This window comes from Temnothorax nylanderi, unplaced genomic scaffold (assembly GCF_030848795.1).
Source record: "Temnothorax nylanderi isolate EJ_2023f unplaced genomic scaffold, tnyl_v1.0 TNYL_tig0257_pilon, whole genome shotgun sequence".
Lineage (NCBI taxonomy): Eukaryota > Metazoa > Arthropoda > Insecta > Hymenoptera > Formicidae > Temnothorax > Temnothorax nylanderi.
In genome coordinates this window covers 241,549-256,195 of record NW_027249319.1, presented here as the reverse complement: position 1 = coordinate 256,195, position 14,647 = coordinate 241,549, and the positions used below count along the sequence as shown (strand labels likewise).

The 14,647-nt window shown below is 39.5% G+C and overlaps 1 long non-coding RNA gene across 1 annotated transcript; it reads left to right on the top strand.

Annotated features, from left to right (window-relative positions):
* Positions 1-12,480: 12,480 nt before the first annotated feature.
* On the top strand, positions 12,481-14,340 carry LOC139780019 (uncharacterized). Its single transcript, XR_011720080.1, has 2 exons — positions 12,481-13,816; positions 14,055-14,340. It is a non-coding gene; the product is annotated as an uncharacterized lncRNA (long non-coding RNA).
* The last annotated feature ends 307 nt before the right edge of the window (positions 14,341-14,647 follow it).

The following is a 14,647-nucleotide window of genomic DNA, read 5'->3' as shown; positions in this document are numbered from 1 at the left end:
TAATGCCATACGCCATTGATTTCGAGCTTTTTATGGGCGATTTTGACTGTGCTTCCTTCTTCTCGGTATTGTTTTGCGAGGTCTCGTATCTGCTTTGCAATTTGTCGCTCTTTATAAGTGAGTTCCCCGCTGATAAAAATTTCTCTACCTTTCAGCTGTTTCTTCTTTTTCAAAATGTCGGTCTTCGTTTCCCAGCTGTCCAATTTGACTGAGAACATGGTGTTTCCTCCGACTGGAATAATTCGCTGGTCAATGATTTTGCCTGCTGCGCCAAATTCCGAGGATAAGAAGTCGTCGAGAGCTTTTTTAACATTTTTTAGGTCCGCTTTTATGCCCTTAATTACAATATTATTCTTTATTTCAGCTTTTTCCATTGTTTCGATTTTACGTTCAAGAAACTCTATTTTTCGATTTACATCGTGGCCCTCTCCCGGCGCAGAAACAATCCCTGCTTCCAATTTGCTTAGCCGGGCTTGGACATTTTCGTCTCTCACGTTCTCCTTTTCTTCTAGCGATACGATCCTGGTCTCGAGATCCTTGTGCGCCTTGGCGAATTCCTCCTTATTTTTTCTCAGCTCGTCCTTAATTTTTGTGAAGTTCTTTTGGTGTGTTTGATTGAATGCAGCGAGTTGATTTCTCATGTTTTCAAACTGCTTGGTGTTGTCTTCTCCCATTTTCCGTAGTTGCTCCAAAATCGCCTCTATATTCAAGTCAGGGGACGTTGAATCAGTTGATAATGTTGGTATTCTAGCGGTTTGAACGTCCGGAGATTCAACTATATTTTCTTTTAACGGAGAACGAGGAGTTTTCGCTGATTTTTTAAAAGCCTTCAGGTCTCGATTTTCCGCGTGTTCGGGAGATCCGTCGGACAGTTGCGAGCGTTTTCGCTTCACAATTATAAAGTCTCGTATAGAAGGGAGCGAGTTGGCTCTATCTCGCTGCAACGTCTGGAGTGTAGTCGGTCGGCCTTTTATCTTTGGAGTTCCCCTTGATGGAGTGAACAGTTCGGCGTTTCTGGCGTTTGATGGGGTTACAGTAGCGCTATCTTTGCTACCAGGTAAGTCGTTGATCTCGATCGATGAAGTCCGCGTGGATCCCCGAGAGATGTCGCAGCTGCTCATTTGGCGGACGTGTATTTCCCCTTACTTCTCCTCCCCTCTGACAGGTTTACCTCCAAATCAACGGCTAACGATAATTCTGGGATTTCAAGCAGCATACCTCAGGGTGCTCTGCAGATTAAATCCCTCGATGGTTTCCGATGCTTCCCGGACGGCGGCGGCGGTGGTATGTGGAGTTTCTTGTCGGAAAGTGCCTCCCAGGCAAAATCCTCGTTTTTGCTGCAGTCGATTTATCAGCACGTCTGTCTCGCTAGTGCGGCGCGCGCATCCCCCTATTTATATATAATTATATATAATCTTTTTTTCCCGGGTTATTTTACTTGACAATATCAAATTAATATGAAATATATTATTTCTAGTTTCAGTTTACACAATTGCGTTTTAAGTCCGACAAAGTCCATATTGGCACGCAGTGCCAATTTAAAAAACTGAAACATGTATTTAATAATAATTGATATTGTGAAATATTATTAAGCATCAAGATCCGCTTCGACCGAAAACGGCATTTCTCATTGCTTATGTTATTTTAAGTTTTCTTTTTTTTCTAATTTTGCATAAGATACTTAATTTTTTTAATTGACATATTAATTTTTATTAAATATTTTCGTAAACACTGAAATTACCAGTAATAATTCGTGAAAAAAACTGTTACATAATATATATTATAGTTCTTATAAACAAATATATTAATCGTATTATTTTGCAAACATAACTTATAATTTAAACTGAAAATAATATAATCGTATATGAAATGATATACCAGAAAAGTTTATTTTTCACGACTACAATTGGCAATACGTGTATTGAAACGTTACGACGTTTCGACCCCTAACATTGGATCCTTTTCAAGCAATCTAAATAACAAACAATTTAGTGTAACAATAATTTGGTCACTAGATAAAATTAATTGTCAAGAAACATATTATAAACAAAAAGCGGTACCTGGTAAACTATCTTTGTCGCGACTTACATCCACATTTACGAAAATTTTTGCCGAAATATCATAAAATTGATCGCTGGAAAAACAATAGTCAGTGGGAAATGTAAAAGTATGCAAATTAGAGAAAAGAAAGAAGGTAGAAATATTTTACATGTATGAGTCGGTGAAAACAAAGACTGTTTTATAAGGAGAGTGCGACCACAGTGATGAAATGCTGTCGTTAGTGCCCACACCCGGGAAAAAATGATTAGATATAATCATATATAATTATATCTGTTATATATATAATTATATATAATTATATATAATTATATATGTTTTTATATGGGGTTATATCTAATTATACATGGCCACATATGCAATCAGTGGTCCCATATACAACCAGATATAGCACCATATCTACTTGTATATAAATGTATATAATTTTATGTGAAGCCAGATATAATGATATGTGAGTAGTGCACTCTACATATAACTAGATATAGTATTATATACAACTATATATGCAGTCACATATATCGCCAGATATATTAATGTGACTAATCTGGCGCTATATACAACCAGATATAGCACCATATCTAATCGTATATAAATGTATGTGAAGCCAGATATGATGATATGTGAGTACTGCACCCGACATATAACTAGATATAGTATTATATACAACTATATATGCAGTCATATATAGCCAGATATATTAATGTGACTAATCTTGTCCTATGTACAACCAGATATAGCACCATATCTAATTGTATATAAATGTATGTGAAGCCAGATAAAATAATATATGAGTAGTGCACCCTACATATAACTAGATATAGCATTATATACAACTATATATGCAGTCATATATAGCCAGATATATTAATGTGACTAATTTGGCCCTATATACAACCAGATATAGCACCGTATCTAATCGTATATAAATGTACGTGAAGCCAGATATAATGATATATGAATAGTGTACCCTACATATAACTAGATATAGCATTATATACAACTATATATGAAGTCATATATAGCCAGATATATTAATGTGACTAATCTTGTCCTATGTACAACCAGATATAGCACTATATCTGTATAGATATAGATTCGCAAGTCATCATATGGCGCTGAAGCGCCATGCTGCAGATATTTAAACCTAAATTTAAAAATTTAATTGAATCGTTTTTATATATATTCTAGATATTAAATTCAAAAATTCGTTACATAATCTTATATAATTCAGTATTATAAAATAATACTGCAGGTCATATGTGCGTACCCGGGAAAAAAATTATATATAATTATATATAAATATATATGATTATATATAATGCAATTATATATGAATTTTGTCTCTATATGATCATATATAATTATATATAATCATATATAATCATATATGACCATATATAGTCAATATATATTGGAAAAGAACTGTTAACTTCAATAAATAAAGCATTGATAAATTAAGATGTATATTTTTTCAAAAGCTATAGAATCAAAAGTGAAATAATTTATTCCATATATTACAACTTGGCACTGCTTGACATGAGACAGTGCCGTGTCTCTTGATACCGTTTTTATACCACTGTCCGTCAAATTTTAAATACGAGAAACGAATTCTGTCGAATATATGTATTATATAAAAAGTTTTACATACATTTTGACATGATTATATATAAGTTCATATAATTTATATATAAAGTATATATATAAGAATTAAGCATTTATCCATGTAAATTATATATGATTATACACAACCATATATAAACTTAAATTCGGATTATCCGATAGATGGCATCCGATAGGATTTATTTCTCGTATTTAAAATTTGACAAACAGTGATATAAGAATGGTATCAAGAGACACGGCAGTATCTCACGCCAAGCAGCGCCAAGTTATATGTAAATCATTTCACTTTTAATTCTAGCTTTTGAAAAAATATACACTTAATTTATCAATGCTTTATTCCTTAATCGAAGTTAACAGAATTCTTTTTTAATATTTATTGATTATATATGATTATATATATTTAGATATATATAATCTCATTATATATGTACATATATGGTTATATATGATGTCACGTCTTTTTCACTCCCGGTCGTACCCGGGGCGTGCGACGGATCAAAAGGGGTCCGGGGAGAGAAGGGTGATGGGCCTCTCCGACGACTCCTCGCACGGCTCGGTAACCCGACGCGAAACTTTAAGATTGGGCGCCAGACGCGTAGACACGCGTCCACGAAATACTCCAAAACCGCGAAAAATCCGGAAACACCAAAACGCAAGAGATCCGGCGTGCGAGAGAGCGGCCAGCTCGACTACTGAGTGTGGGCGGGGTTGATAAAAGGGCAGCGCAACATTCGGCGGGGTGACGCGTAAATCACACTCACATTGTTAATGAAGTTAGAGAACAAGGTTTATTGTAACGAGTCGTGTAATTAATGAACAAAAGAAGGATGAAATTATGAAATTCAGACATTAATTGTGTAATTAATAAGCAAAAGAAAGATGAGAATAGCAAACTCAGACATTAGATAACCTTTTCCGATTGTCAATGAACGCAGTTAGATAACGTAGCATGAAAGATTTTAGTCTCGAGCTTGGATGAAATACAGTAAACGGAACAGAGTAAATAATACGTTAATTCACACCGGACGCGCGGAATGCGCCGTTATCAAGAAAATTAAACTTACAACTAACATAAAATATCGGCAAAACGACACAGCCGAATATGACATAACCGGGATAAACGCGAAATCATAGTATCAATAACACGAAGTATCGCGAAAGTGTCGTGGGCCACGCTCGGAGTGCGTGAACGCCACGTCCAAAACCGCACAGGAATTCTGTCGCCAAAGTATCCTACTCTAATGCAAGTATCTTAATCTAACGCGAATATCTTAATCTAACGCGAGCGATAATTGTAGCGCAAGCCACGTCCAAGCGCAACACGTTATTGCCAGCAATACTTTAACGCGAAGAATGAGAGGCAGAGGCCCTCGACTTAACGCAAAATACTGTAGCTAACGCGAAAATACGAAATTCTCGCAAGTAACAACGCAAGGTGCTAGAACTAACGCGAGAACACGAAATTACCGCGAGTAACAACGCAAAATACTATAACTAACGCGAAAATACGCAATTACCGTGAGCGACAAAGGAACGCAATAATGAACGCGAACGCCATTCTAACGCGAGTCGTATCCTAACGCAAACATGGTCTGAGCGCAATTTTCGCACGCGAAAATCAAACGGAACGCAATAATAAACGCGAATCCTACGTTAACGCAGGAAACAGCCCAACGATTATTTTCTAATGCACTTGACATCCCAACGCCAAGATCCACCGGACGCGAGTAACATTCCAACGCGAATAATCTCTGAACGCACTCATTCCAGCGCGAGAAACGACCAAATGCAATTATTAATCTAACGCAAATAATATCTCGACGCAAGTACCAGCGGAACGCAATTACTTCAACGCAAAAAATAACCGAACGCGAATTAAATGTTACTCTGACGCGAATATCCTAATGCATGAAATTGCCGAACATAAAATATTCGAACGCCATTACTGCCGCGTGTGGAATCTAAGTCCCGACCGTACGAATTGCGACGCATAAAGAAAACGCGCGGACGCGAACGCGAAGGTCGCGAGACGGGGCGAATTCCCGATATCGGAACTCGTCATCGACGCATCGACCGCGATCTCCAGAGGCCCGCAAACTTCGGTCAAGATCCCGTGGCCACGAGACCATTCCGGTGCCCCTCGCTATCGTTCTCGATCGCGAAATCTACGCCTGGTAGGCGAGCAACGTCGACATTGAATTATTCCCGAGCGAGAGCGCAACCCGGAGGGCGGTATCGTGGCTTTACATGCTGAATATTACCGAGGCAACCTCACCGTTCTTCTGCTCTCCCTGGAAGCTTCTCGCCGTCGCCCAAGGGTCGGGAGGATCGCCAAGAGAATCGTCCCGATATTCGCCAAGAAACTCGAATATATCTCGCGACGGACTATTTCACGCGTGTATCGGCTGTCGAGGACGATCCAGGAGTGCTCCCGAAATTTCGCTCGATAGCGGAATCGATTGCGCGCCCCACCCCGGGCGTACGCAGCCGCTCGACGTTAACGCGCGGACCAATTAGGGGCGAGCCCGCAAGCTCGCGACGTATCCTTGCGCAGGGCCAACAATTCCGGCTCCCGCAGGGCGCTTAAGATTTCCTCGCGCGTATGACGATTTCGCCGGGATCCTTCCCGGTAGCGGACGAGACGCTAACGTCCCCGTGTTTCTCGTTTCGGCCCGGGAGTGGTGGCCATCTACCCCCCGGAGTCCTTTTTGCAGGTGAGGAGGGCAGGCGAAGTTCATTCCGCCCCGGCGTCCCGGGGCCCTGCCTCTACGGGTCCGTCCTTCGCCGTATCATGCGCCACGCGCGTGTCCTTCCGCGCTCCCTTGCGCCCGCCGGCCTGCGAGTCTCGCCGCGGTCCGCTCGCGTCGATCAATATCTTGGCTCGATTCCTCTCGGTCGAATCATTCCGCATTTTACGATCCGCTGCATCTCCTCAGGAACTCCAGTCTCAGCTCGGTGAGGCGCCACGTATCAATACAAAATAACAAAAAAAAAGGATCAAAATACGGAAACGCAATGATAATTATGCCCCTGGAGATCTCTCGCTCTGACTCTGTGAACCGTCCTCGGGCGCAAAACGAATAATTATCGAAAACCCGCGCCTTATGACGGCGGCGGGGCGCTGCCACGATGCAGCGAAACTGCAACGTCACAATGATTATATCTAATCCCCCCCCCCAATAAATATTTTATATATAATAAAACCCAAAAAAGCCTAATTTTGTTATATATAATTATATGTGGTTATATATAATTATATACGATTATATCGGGCCATTTTTTATATCTAATTATATCTAATGTCGATTTTATATAAACATATATGATTACATCTGGTCATTTTTTCTCGGACGGTTACTGAATTACCCCGAATATACACGCAAAGGTGATTTTGCATCAAAGAGATTACGTCCGAGAAGATAATACGACATAGATAATTTATGTCGAGGAGATGGACAATCACGATAACTTTGGTTCCTCGAAATGTAAGTAATTTTTGGAGGCATTTTTGGCACGAAACACGGAAAAATAATAAAAAAATTTTCCGACTAATAGATACCAAAGTAACTAACAATAAAAAAAATTTAAAAAAATTATATAAGCATTACTTTCAATTTTCTCTTACGGAAAAAAAGGTTTGGTTGAATTTACCAAGTTTTTCTTAATTACATATATATTGGTAACTACAACCATTGACTTGGTTGCCGTAACCATGTACACTGAGTTAGTTTGACAATTCAAATTTGGTAGGAACTATTGGTGCTTATAACCAACGCAATTGGTTGAGGTAACCAAGAAACTGTATTCCGATTGGTCACCCAGAAATTAGTTCTCACAACCAATGACCGTAGCTAGTTTAACCAAGTTCTTGGTGAATTAAAAAGCCATGGCTGCACTGCAGTCGAAGACTGAACGTGCTGACGACTGACGTACGGATGTCGTTCGACCTGTCGTTGCGTCGTCGTTGACGATTTTTCTCATCGGCGTCGTGTGCGGGTATCGATCGCGGTGAAACGCAAGCGGTAAGTAGTATAGTAATGCTAATTCGAAGCCATGGTGCTCGCGCGGGGGTACAGGGCGAGGGGATTCCCGCGCCGCCGAGATCCCCCCTCCCCGCCGAGATTCCCTCGCCCCGCACCGTAGCTTCGAATTGGTATTGCTGTACTATTGCGGTAAACCCCTCGGCAGTGAGTTTCTCGGTCGTGTCCCGATAACTGCGTGTCCGCGGTATCGGTGTTGTGATGTATCTTGGAGAAAACGGGAGCGCGGCGGGAATCGCCGGTGGACCCGCGAAGTTCTTCACCAACCTAACCTAACCTTCAGCGCGCAGCGGCCAGCGGAGAATCTACGTCCCGGATTTCCGGCGACGCTCGCGAGTCCCGAGGAGGCTCGTCGACTTTTTCCGCGCGCTCGGTCACGTCGGCGACCGATCGGCGACCCGGCGCGGCACCGCGCGCGTCACGTCGCGACGCGGCTTGTTTCAAAATTTGAGGTAGGACCTCATAGTCTTATGGACCGAATATGCCTTGAGGACATTGAAAACTCATATTACCCGGTGTAGAACTCCAAACTACTTATATCGACGTGCCATGGGTAATTTCGAAGAGTATTTCGTACAAATTAAATACCTGCCTAGTTCTGAAACTTGATTCGAATGAGATACTTGTTTTCGGCATTATTAAAACAATTATCTGCAATGAGAAAAAAAAAGTAATCGTTTAATGCGGCGCAACATGTGCACAAACGTTGGATTTAATGAAAACTTTCATTTCTATGAAATAATTAGTATAAATAATTACAATTTCTTTCAACTTGACACATTGTTTACTAATTTTCCATGTATCCTGCACCGAATGGCAAGCGGTCAATTATTTGTCACATTAAAATATGTAATTTAAATAAATAAATACTAAATACTTTATAAATACTTTCATAATTATATAGGTAACAACAGAACCGCAATTAACTAGAAAATTATACATTTTTATGTGAAATATTTTTTATAACTCAGTTTATCCGTAAAAATATTTTTTCTTATTATAAGAAAAAATATTTTCACGGATAAACTGAGCTACAAAAAATATTTCACATAAAAATGTATAATTTTCTAGTGCTTTGATCTATTAATTTCACCAATAAAGATGGTTAAATTAACTACGGCCGTTGGTTGCATCAGCCATGATAGTTGGTTCCATCAACCAACTAACTTGGTAAAGTCAACCAAAACAATAGGTTAGAACAACCAAGTCACACCTGAGGTTACCAATTTCTTTTGGATGGTCCAACCAAGTACTATGGTTGCTCCAACTACGGCAGTCTAACCAAGTGCCGTTGGTATATGTAACCAAGAAATCGACTGACGCATATATAATCAAGGCACTTGGTCGAGGCGACCATTTTTTTGGTTATCTCAACCAAGTTTTTTCCGTGTACTTGAAAGTACACGTATAGGCGGGGGTATAGGCTACGTCCCTCTCCCGCAAACAGGAGTGGATGGGGGTGGACCTGTGTTTGCGTAGAAAGTTGAAAACCCGAACCGTACAATGATAGACTTTGTTTCGCCCTGTAAGCAGGGATGGGGTGGAATGGACCTCGCTTTGCGTGGATTGTTCTTTGGACAATATTGTACGATTCAGGTTTTCAACTTTTAACCGAGGGAATTTGTATACAGGAGGATTTCGTCCAAAGTGAGTTTGCTCTGGGAGAATACATATGTCCGGGGGGGATTGTATACAAAGAGATTTTGTCCGAAGGGATTTAAGTCCGGATTAAATCTGAAGGGATTTTGTCCAGGAAGATTAAAGTCGGTCATTATTTCAGATCGCCTGAAGCTTATTTTAAGATGCTACATGGATTGTTTTATTGGCTACAAATAAACTTGAGTTCATCTTTATAAAATACTAGCTGGTTACCCGAGCTTCGCCCGGGCATCGTTTTTCTTCAAACGACTTCATTTGTGTTTTAATATCCTTATTGTGGACAAACATAAGGAGTGTGTCGAGTGGTTGATTTAAAGGCGATTTAAAATCGGACCGCATAAATGTTTTCCTTGATTGAACATGTCGTAACCGTTTTTTTTCTACTCGAATTTCACACTATTGAGTCATTTCCGCTTTTCCGATATTTCACTTACCGATCAGCGACTTCAACCCTTGGTTTTCCCGGACGTTTTTTCGGGAATTTCGAGATTGCTCGCTCGCGATGTACACAGAACCTCGATATTTCACTTAAAAAATGCCTTGGAAAATTGGTTATCGGTAAGTGAAATATCGAGGTTTTATGTACATTGCGAGTAAGCAATGTATAGCACTCCCCGGGAAATTCTACCCCTGTTTTATATACAATTCTTTAAGATTCGGTCAATTATTTCCCGAAAAATTGGAAAAATTTCTGATACCGGTTTCCCAAAAAACCGGTAACGAAAAATTATACATTTTATGGCACTCCCCAGGAAATTCTACCCCTGTTTTATATACAATTCTTTAAAATTCGGTCAATTATTTCCCGAAAAATTGGAAAAAATTCGGATACCGGTTCCCAAAAAGATCGGTAACGAAAAACTATACACTCTATAACACTCCCCGGAAAATTCTACCTCTATTTTATATACTTTTGTAAAAATTCGGTCGAATAGTTTAAGAGTGTATAAAGAACAGACATACATACATACAGACATTCTATTTTATATATATAGATAATAAGATTTGACTGTGTGAATCGGCCATATATTTGTAGGCAAATGTTGCAAAGATATCTTTTTTAAAGATATCGTGTGATATCGAGTAATGATGTCCTGCAGATATTCTGTGAATATCTGAAAATAAGATCTCAGATTTGACTTAAAAATTGTAGGCATAAAGATATCTGATTATATCTCAGATATATTTTGCTGTGTGGGTTAGTTTAGGCTTCCTCACTGGCCAGCTGGTTCCCCTACTCTTTCAGTACTCGATGTTTGTTCTTAGCTTGTCTTATATGAGCATCGCGCATCTTATAAAATATCACTTATTGCTTCCATGTTAGGATGCGTATGCAAAAAGCATTGTAACTTGCATTATTTTCTGAAAAAATTGTATAACACATAGTGAGATATCATCATCAATATTGTTAGAGTTATGCAGTAAAGAACACCGGTTCTACTTTTAATAATCTTTAATAATACTTGAGAGAAAAATACAAATTTCCAGACAAGCGTGTTCTAGCAAATTCTCTTTTGTACTACTCGGGAAGGATTACTCGTGTCGCTACGTGCAGTTGCCATAAAAGTAACTAGACAAGACAGCGCGCCCTTTTTTAAAATACGATATTTTACTTCATATGCTATATGCTGCTTTATCCATAAAAACGTTTATGACACGGCGCTATACAGCATCAAGTTACATTGACTGCCGAAAAACGTAATGGTGGGGAAAGTCCGAAGCAGTAAAAATAAGATCGGTGGCTCCTTCGTTCTTGGCGGTTATATAAATAAGCCTAAGGCTCGATTCTTGAATTCATTCGCAAGAGAAACCTATACGCAAGTTCTATCTTACGAAAAATCTACAAGTTAATTGGTTAAAAGCCATACGAGAGCCAATCAACTTGCAACTTTTCTGTAAGAGCAGAATTTGCGCATACGTTTCTTTTGCAAATAATTATTTTTAAAAACTTTTTTCTTTTTTTAGAGGATTACAGTGATTTATAAAGCACAGAACACTCTTGTATGACAATCTGGTATAATAACATAATTACGAGTTTTATGTTTTTTGGGGATATTATTGAAAACATTCAAAAGACTGCTTATAGTATCGGTAGTTGAATGTAAACGCGATAATTGTATATAATATTAAGAGTAAAATAATTATAAAGTTAAAAGTTGATATTTGTTAAGCATTCATGATTATTCATCAATTGATATTACATAACGAAGCAATGTAATGAAATATAATGAAATTTGTTTCAGAAACGAGCGTCGAGAATAAGCTTTCGTTGTCAGCAGACTCGATAAACAGCGGTGGAATGTCGTTCACAGATCATCACCGGGTATCAAGGTCGATTCTAAAGAAGTCCGATAGTGGTAATAATTATTATAGCAATGCTGGTGATTCGGATACTGAGAAATTGATTACGGACAGCATGTCCACGGCGAGCATATGTGATAATGAAAGCTCGTGTGATACCTCAGCCAATACGAATAGTGCGCAAAAACGTCCGATATCGCCATTACTTTCGCGACAGGTTCTTGAATCGATATTCCGCACAAATAACAACGCTGAGAGAGAGTACACGAACGACAAGGGAGATAAAAAAGTTAGCATCGCAAGGATGTCGAAGATTCTATTTAGTGATATCAAAGGTTTGTATAAATATACAGAACTATATAATCATACCTCATTAGAAAGGGTATCTGACAGTAGGTGTGACGCTCATGTATAGATAAAGTGGGTTAAACTGAACAAAAAAGTTCTGTATTGTTTTGCGATTTTTGCAATAAATAATGAAAAATTAATTAATAAAGAACTGTGAATAAACATACATTGCACAATTCTGGATCGCACCCACTATGAACTTCTGCACCTGAAACAGAGACTAATATATCGTGAATAATTAAGATTTCGTTCAGGCTTTCTCTTAAAACCAATATGGTAAACATTTAGACTCGTACTGATTTTATATTAAATTTATAAATACTAAAAGAATCACAATTGAGGTTTGTCTCTATTGTGAATTCAATAGACTTGTCTATTAAAAAATGGTATTTAATGGCATCCATGAACGAAGAGCTGAAGAAATTACATGGCAAGTCGTCAAATGCAGACACGTATGTTTATCATATGAGTCTGCATTTGACGACTTGCCATGTAATTTCTTCAGCTCTTTGTTCTTGGATGCCATAAAATACCATTTTTTAATAGACAACCCTAGTGGAAAAAATTTACTGAAAGAGTGATAGCAAAAAGACCTGCTTTTTCGCGCATTTTTTGGACCTCAAATTTCAAACTTTTTTATGCCAAATAGTACTATATGATGGGACATTAATCCCAGAGCGCGGAAATTTTGCTAAAAGTAATATTTCAGCAAAATTGTTGTAAATACGCTGAAATTTTACTGCAATTCCTCTGAAAGTGATTTTTTCAGCAAAAGTACTGAAAGGTCGCTGAAATTAAACTAAAATTTCTTCGTCTGAAAATTTTTCTGAAAAAGTGATGGCAAATTTCTCCCATTTTTTGGACCTCGAATTTCAAACTTTTTTTCATAGCAAATAGTACTGTTAGATGAAACATTAATCCCAGTAAAATTTCAAGATGAGCATAGCACGGTTTCGGAGATACAAGGGGGTGAAAGTGATGATTTCCAGTCAGGGTGTATTGCATAAGGAAGAATGCGTGGCTGAAGTTCACGTATTATTGAGGGTATTTTCTGTCGCCATCCCAATCTGTAAGAGGCAAGGGGACTCACATTGAAAAAGCACCCCAATCTGTGAGAGGCAAGGGGATTTACATTAAAAAAGCACCTCAGCAAACACAATGCAACATGTAACATACAGGTTAGTTGTAATTTCCTACTCAACAATATAAATGTAATATAATGCAATGCACACGTGTTATATCTCCCGTGTTGCATTTATATTGTTGAGTAGGAAATTACAACTAACCTGTACGTCACATGTTGCATTGTGTTTGGTGGGACCCCAATATGTGAGAGGCAAGGAGAGTCACAGTAAAAAAACAGCCCGATCCGTGAGAGGCGGTGTCAAGTTTCACTTCAACTCCATCTATCTCGGGGAATTTTTATGCTAGACGAAAACTAAGGTCATATTTGAATCCGGCGTAAAAAAAATCCATAAGAAACGATATGTTTCACTTCGTTGGAAGGCGGAGAAGAGCAGGCAGATGCGGCGGATAAGGTGGATGTGCGAAGGAACGTAGATGAGGAGGATAAGAGCGTTTGTAGGAGAGTCGGTAAGGTGGAAGATCGATATGCCGACGGAGAGGACGTGCAAAGGGACAGGTTGGCAGGCCCGGCGATGGAGGCGAGGAGATGGCACAAGAGGCGAGAGCGGCAGAAAGGAGCAAGGCAGATACGCGCGTCTTCGCAACGTGTATCGGCGGACAAACGGTGAGATCGAAGGGTCGAAGGAAGGAATCGATAGAGCGAGGTGAACAGGAAAGAAACGCGCGTGGTGGCTGTAGAGAAGGTGAGTCGTGAGAAGAAGCGAACGGCAGTGGAAAGTAAGCGGTGATAATAAAAATTGTTCCGGAAGGTTTAAAGGTAAATGTAGAGGTGGAAGAGGTAAGCACGATAAGAGAGAGAGAGAGAGAGAGAGAGAGAGAGGGGGGGGCGTGAGAGGAAAGCAGAGCAAGGGAGAAGAGAGGAATTAATTGTGCGTGTTACAGATAACCTAGGAAAGATGGAATTTAGAGGAAAATTTACAATGGAGAAGGAGGCGATGGAAAGGATGGTGAAGGATCAGATGTGGGAGATAATGAGAGAGGTCAAGGAGGGTATTAAGAGAAGAGACGAGGAAATAAAGGATCAGAGAGAGGAGATAGAAAGCTTGAAAAGAAAGGTGGATAGGTTGGAGCAGAGCGCGGGAAAAAGAAAGAGAGACGATAGCGAGGAGAGTAGGGGTAAGTCAGAGGGGAAGAAATGGTGGGCAGAGGATTACGAGAAGAACGAGGATGAGAGAAGGAAAAAAAATGTGATCATAAGGGTCGAGAGAGAGAGAGAGATGGATTGGAAAGGGAACGAATTGGGAGAAGATAAAGGAGCTATTTGCGGATGGATTAAAGGTAAGGGTAGAGGTGAGCGTGAAGGACAAAGGGGGATTGGATGACGGTGTTAGTTAAGATGGGAAGCGAGGAGGATAAACGGAGGGTTTTGGAGGCGAGGAGAAAGGAAGGGAACAGGTGTAAGGTTGAAATGGATGAGGACAAGACAGTAGAGATGAGATAAAAGAAAGAGAGGAGAAAGAAAGGAGAAAAGAAAG